At 46.1% G+C, this 6000-nt stretch overlaps 1 long non-coding RNA gene across 1 annotated transcript in view; it reads left to right on the top strand.

The window, feature by feature from the left end:
- LOC134482423 (uncharacterized) overlaps positions 1–5399 on the top strand; it is a 51536-nt gene extending 46137 nt beyond the window's left edge. Inside the window, exon 3 of the long non-coding RNA XR_010058504.1 lies at positions 446–5399. This is a non-coding gene — a long non-coding RNA (uncharacterized LOC134482423). The remainder of the gene's footprint in view (positions 1–445) is intronic.
- Positions 5400–6000: the final 601 nt, after the last annotated feature.

Below are 6000 nucleotides of genomic sequence, written 5' to 3' on the forward strand. Positions count from 1 at the left end.
GGTGACTTACGTCTACTCCTGAGAGTTTCCTCCTACGTCAATGATGCCTATGCTGACAGGGAAGCCGTCAGTGCATTAGCAAGGACTCACGGTCTCTCTATAAAATGTAAAGACGCATGCCCGAGCTTTAGGAGCTTTCCCGGTTTTCTCTTATCCATCCTAGTAGGTGAAAGCTGCCTTCAAGGCTGCGGGCTTCGATTAGCTTTGCGAAGAGAGTACATTTGTATTTCTTTCAAAATCATCGAATTGGAAGACTATTGATCGGCTCTGACGTCAGCTGACCACTAGCGGTTGAAACCTACACACTGTGCCTGGGGGAGAGCCAGCGTTATCTCACAACATCAGGGCTTTGGGCAAGGATGAGAGGGGAAAGACAGTTCTTCAATAGGGCACTACCGGGAAACTAAAATAAATCCCTTTTTAAAATGTGTTGTTTTCCTTTCAGAAGAAGACTGGCAATCATTTCAAGCAACTATGTATCAAGTGGAGGCAGATGCCAGGGTGTCGGAACACAGCTTACGACACTGGTGCGGGCGTACACGTCATCTGCAGGGTTTCCCTACCTTGCCACCAGTGTGGAAGATGCAATCATTTCTGGGATCCATCTCGTGTTTACACTGAGCGTGTGACTCAGCCTGCAGATCTTCCAGTGGCCTGCTTTCTGAAACATCAGGACAGTTGCAAAAAGAGGCAAGGCACCTCTGCCTTGTGGTGGATCTGGGGAGCATTTCAAAACTGGGTGCAGGAGGCTCACCCAGCTGTTGGGGCGGGGGGGGGGGGAGAGAGCTGTGAGAACGCTTTCGTCTGCAGGCTCACCTGCCTCACCAGGCCTCTTCACTGCCTCTGCCCAAGATGTGAGCACTCGTCCCATTCACCCTCTGCAGGCCACGTTCTACTCCCTCTAGCTGGTTCACAGTTAACAGCAGCCCATGCTCCTACCCACAGTAGTTAACTTCTGTCCAGGTACCTTGGACAGGAGGTTTGGTGTCTCTCAACCACAGTTGCCAGGCCAAGTAGAGGAGTAGGCTCTTCTGACGCTGGCCACAGTTCTACCAACTGCTTGCCAGACTTGAATGCAGGCTTCTGTGTAAGGGTCTCTTATGCTATGCAGTTGATAATTCAGGCCTAAATAAAATGTCTTTGACATGCACACATTTTCTGGAGGTCACACCCCAGTCTTCTTACTCTTTGAGGAATTGGGCTGCCCTTTGGTATTGTGTGTGTTGGGGGCTATTCTAAGTTATGAAAGCACAAAAGGAGGAAAAAACCCTTACACTCCCTGAATAGAAGGTTCCTATGTTTGACATGAGAGAACTGTCTTGTTTGCGCTTGCCAGGAGCACGCGCATCTGAGGAGCAGCCATACTTGGCCTCTGGGCCCCGGTCCTTGAATCTTACAGGTAGCACTATCTTAAGCTCAAGGGTGACCTGTATCTGGTACCTTAGGGTGGCCTCTTGCCACCTCCCTTGTTATGTAGACAAGCTGCAAACCTGAGTTTGTGTTGGATCTCACTCAGTCCCGGCAGCTGACCTCCACTCATTGCTTGAGGCCGGTTGACTTAGAGGTTTCCTGTCTATAGGACTCTCTTCTCTTTTGGCTCCTATGGATGCTGTCTTACCATCTTGCAGTAACAATTCTCTCCATAGGTCTTGGCTCTGAGGCTCTGACTGACTCCACAGTCCTGGGCACAGGGCAGTGAAGACCAGGACCTTGAAGTCGGCTGTAGCTTAGATTTTGTAGTTTTGGCTATACAAACAATTTTTAGAGGCTGGGCAGCTTGGCCCAGATAGAATCGAAGACCAACTGACCCAATTTTTATAAAACTGGGGTCACAATCTTGTACTGGGTCATGTGGGAGCATTTGGGGGCCATGAAAAAAATTGGGAACAGTAAAAGGTTTCCAAATGTGCAATGGCCAAAAATTAACTCAGAACCATAATGACTCTGAGGTGTTTCCGTGACCTCATTGCAGCCTTGGTCCTGAAAATATAGTGTGTGCGTTTGCACGGTGTGCTGGCTACTGCTTGTCACAGCCAGGAATGCAGATTGAGACACCCCAGCTCAGATTGGGGGCTACTGTGTGTAATCATTGCAGTGTATCAACTCTACACACTGAGTTCCCTTCTCTTACAGGAAGCTAATGAGTTAATGCTGGAAACCAAACTCTTACTATGCTCCTACTGTCACTTCTCAGCATGCAAGGATCAGATCAGCCTGTCTGTGGATTTTATTGTCTGATTTTTAACAATTAATGCTTCAGACCTTGACTTGAGCTTCATAAAACACACACACACACACACACACACACACACACACACACACACACACACACGGAGAGAGAGAGAGACAGAGAGAGACAGAGAGAGATAGAGAGAGAGACAGAGAGACAGAGAAAGACACACAGAGAGATACATTTTAGCTTTAGATCAAAAGGAAAATTCCAACAATTTTTAAAAAGATCCTAACCATACTTAGGCCATTTTGGGCTTTGTGCTTTATAAAGTAGTATTCCTAGCATCTATGGCTATAAAATCAAAATATCAACCAACTCTGGGAATCCTGGAAGATACTCTGTCCTGAGGCATCCTGTATGCAGCTGTGTTTTTTGCTTTTAATGCAAAAAACAAAGATACCCATCCATTTCATTTGAATGGATTAGAAATTTGCTTTTGTCTTTAATAATTGGTAACATTATAAGTACACTGAAAGGATTGTTTCAAAATAAATTCCTTCATAATTTATTATTGGTAAACATTTGGTTTGCATATATGTATGTGTGCATATATAGGTGTGTGTTCATGCGTGCATGTGTGAGAGTGTGTGTGTGTGTGTGTGTGTGTATGTGTGTGTGAGTGTCCTAAATACCTGGAGGGGATTGGCTGTTTGAATTCTCTATGGTGTCTCCCCAACATTCAAACCCAAACTCAATCCCCATTGGGACATAATAAGAGGGTTAGGGCATGAATCAGTCAGGCAAGCTACAAGGATCCAGCCAGGTGCATTTCCTCCTCCTGTCCTCCCGGCCATGTGAGGTCAAGGGGCCATCTTATAAGCAGAATCTCAGTTCATCAGAACCAGAATATTCTCACTCCATACTAGATACTTTGTTTCCAGAATCATCCATGAGAAGTTCATTGCTCTTACTTACAAAAGCCCCAGTTTGAGGCATTATGAGAAAACACAAAGAGAGTCACTTGTAACTTCCCAAAGCTCACACAGGCTGGTGAGCATTAAAAACTCAATGCTGATTCTTTTCCTGAACCTCTAAGGGGTGCCCTTGGCTGTTCTACCCTCAGCCCTTTTGCTCTCATGCGACAGTCAAGGACCAAGTGTTCACAGTGACCAGTGGACCTCATGCTGTCCTCAGCAGTGGACAGCCAGCCATTACAGGGCAGTCTGGCCCTCCTGGGGGACCTGTGTGGCATCCATGCTCCTCAGGGATTCCTACAGCCTCAGCTCATGTTCATCCTAAAGCAGGTGGTTCAGCTCCAGAACTCTGCATCCCTTCCAGATCACTATGTTCTTGGGAGGAAAGAAGAAAATGTTTTCTATGTCTTGTTTATTCTCTTCTAAAAAGACAATTAGGCTGCAGAGCTTCTCAGGAACACCTCTAGCTCCCAGCCTCCAGGGCTGGAACCTCTGAGAGAGTAAGAGTGCCCTCAAAGCCAGGGTCCAAAGTACTCCGTGGACTGATTTAGAGTAGATATCCCAGATATCGAAGACCCAAGAGGAGGTGAGTTCTAGATCTCTGATGTTGGGCAGGGAGAGGTGTCACAATTAGTATTTACTGTTTCAGTTCATAAGAGGGGCCGGCACATATCTGAGTTAATGTCGACAGAGAGGCTACCATGGTGTATAGCCAGAGACAAGCTTGGGATAATGAGAGCAGGTCACATTGAAGAAGTCAAGCAGCCAATGTCATTTTGTGTCATGTGAAAGGGTGATAGAGTACCGGAATTTTTAAAATGTCCCTGTACCTCAGGTGCTTGAGTACCTCAACTGCCACAGGTTTCTATTCTCTCTCCCAGTGTCCCCTCCAGGAGGGAAGCATACAGCGGAGCCCTGCCTCATCTCTCCTTCAGCTCTCTCTGTGCTATGATCAGCTACCCAGAATTTCCCCTTGTCTGCTGACAGTATTGCCTTGCAGGGCATAGAAGTGCATTGCACATAGCATGTAGGAGGGAGAGATTTCTGTATACCATGGAGACGATACAGGGACTGTTTGATGGTGCTGGGGGCATACTTGGTGTCCAAGTTTGGCAGCGCCCTCATCGAGATGCCGCCTGATCTCTTTGCCAGCCGGCTTACAGGATTCTTGCTTGATGATTACGGCTGGATGGGGAACAGCAGACTCGATTGAATGGCGTAGGGAACAGCCCGTAAATCCTTCGGAGAGTCATCTCCCCGTCATTGTCAGCTCTGACTCCTCGGCTCTTACCAACCAGTGATATGGGCATCATTATGGTCTCCTTCACTCATCCTTCACAGTTTAGAGATGGGGAAAGGGAGATTAATTGTAGAGCGAGACTCTTCAACCATTCGCTGAACCTATACACCCCTGACATTAATCTTTCCCCAAGTGCCATATCTTTAACTTGAAAAAAAAAATCAACCAGGCAGAACCATGCGTAGATACATGCAAATGCAAATACATAAACAGGGAGCAGAGCTGCGGTTGGGGGGAGAGGGCTGTCGGGAGCCGGAGAATCAGCTGAGAAGGAAGATGATGCATGGGGCTCTTTCTGCAGAAAGCCCTATCCATGACTTCCATTTATCTGGGACCATGCGCTATTTATCAGAACGGCTTGTTTTGGGTTTGCGCTGTGGAAGACGTTTCCATGTTCAGTCTGCTCTCAAATCTTGTGAATAAAAATGACTTCGATGCTTGCTCTCCCACATACTTCTCCGTCTACAGGCGGAGTCTAGGGACCATTTGCCCACTAAATGCTCCTCCATTCAACAGGAAAACAGACTAAATATGCTGATTCTGAGGTTTTCCACATTGTAGTGATTTTTTTCCCCCCAAGTTACATTAGTCTTATCACACATAACTTGGCCAGACCGCTGGACTGCTAGATGCAGCCTGGAAGACTGACTGCTTATCTATACAGAGATTTTTAGATAACCAAAGGTCTCTTTTTGCACTGGTAAAATCATGCTAACCAGAAAGGCAAAAAAAAAGGCTTCCCCCAGAGGACACAGTGGTGCTCGAGCCTGGGTGGCTGCTGCAGACTCTGTCACAGGACTCTCTTCTCTGCATTCTCTCCTCAGTGCAGACTGAAACAGTGGAGATGCCAACACCCAGCACAGTGCAGGTAAGGAGAGGAGCATGGGTGTGTCTCCCGACTGCTGGTAAGCAGGGTCCTTTAACTACTTGGGTTAAGTTGGATCTCTCCTCACCCACACTTTCCAGCTAGTTGATCAAGGTCAAACAGAGAATACAGGGAAGGTAAGGGAAGAGAGTTCTGAAAATGGAGATCTGGAGGGACACACATTTAGGCTGTTCTCTGAGATAATTTGAGAGGTGCACACTTACATCAAGCCTGTGAAATTGATGCTTGGGAACTAAATTCAAGCTGGAATTTAAAGTGCAAATTGATTCACCACTTGTGTATGTTTTTTTTTTCTCCCTTGTAAATTGAATGTTGTTATAGGATCCGGTTAGAATTCGTCTAAGGCTTGGGTTTAACTAAAGAGGCGTGAAGGGTTTTTTTTTTTTTTCCCAACTATTCACTTAATTGAAATAACCTGCTCCCCTGTGCTAATGTCTTTAACGAGGGAAGACAATAGAGTTACTGGAAACATCGGGATGTAGGGCTTGTTTGTTTGAACTTTGATTCTTAACTACATTAACATTTCATTTCTGTAAAACTGAATGTTTATCTTACATGAGTTAGTGTGTATGTGTGTGTGTGTGTGTGTGTGTGTGTGTGTGTGTATACATATGTGAATACAAGAGACCCATGGGACTAAAGTTTGGTGGAAAAATCTCTATTCTAC

This window comes from Rattus norvegicus, chromosome 16, assembly GCF_036323735.1.
Source record: "Rattus norvegicus strain BN/NHsdMcwi chromosome 16, GRCr8, whole genome shotgun sequence".
In the NCBI taxonomy this organism is placed as follows: Eukaryota; Metazoa; Chordata; class Mammalia; order Rodentia; family Muridae; genus Rattus; species Rattus norvegicus.